The sequence below is a fragment of the Citrus clementina genome, unplaced genomic scaffold, assembly GCF_000493195.1.
Source record: "Citrus clementina cultivar Clemenules unplaced genomic scaffold, Citrus_clementina_v1.0 scaffold_5, whole genome shotgun sequence".
Classification (NCBI taxonomy): domain Eukaryota; kingdom Viridiplantae; phylum Streptophyta; class Magnoliopsida; order Sapindales; family Rutaceae; genus Citrus; species Citrus x clementina.
In genome coordinates, this window is record NW_006262201.1 from 13,433,156 (window position 1) to 13,433,719 (window position 564).

The window sequence follows — 564 nt, forward strand, 5'->3', positions numbered from 1 at the left end:
AGTACTTGACCACCAATATCACCATAAATCTAATTCTCAGAATGGTCAAAACAACGAAGATAGGAAACAATCTAATTCTAGAGTTGCAAAATGACAAACATCACCATCATAGCTAAAAATTGAAGTGCATGTTGTATTTTTATCTGATAACAAGTATTAAGACATTGCAGTGAAAGAAAAATAAATATAAGAATAACTTAAAAGTATGGAATTCTTTTTAACTACTTACAAAAAGATTCCAAAATCAATTAATTGGCCCTAGGCATTAGCATCTCAGAAGAAGGAAAAAAAAGAAAAATAAAAATTAGTTTTTTCAATAAAATAAATTTGGAAGGCATGTCCATTATATTTTTAATGTAACACTCCATAAGAAACAAAACATATGCACTTCATGTTATAGCATAATTATTTTCAATTCTTCTCCAATAAACTTTGAAAATCAATAAATTGGCCTCTGGCTTCACCATCTCAAAATTGAGAAAAGAAATTGAGTTTCTTCAAGTAAATAAACAAATTAATTTTGACAGCATGTCCCCTAAATTTCACATATAAACACTCAATAAG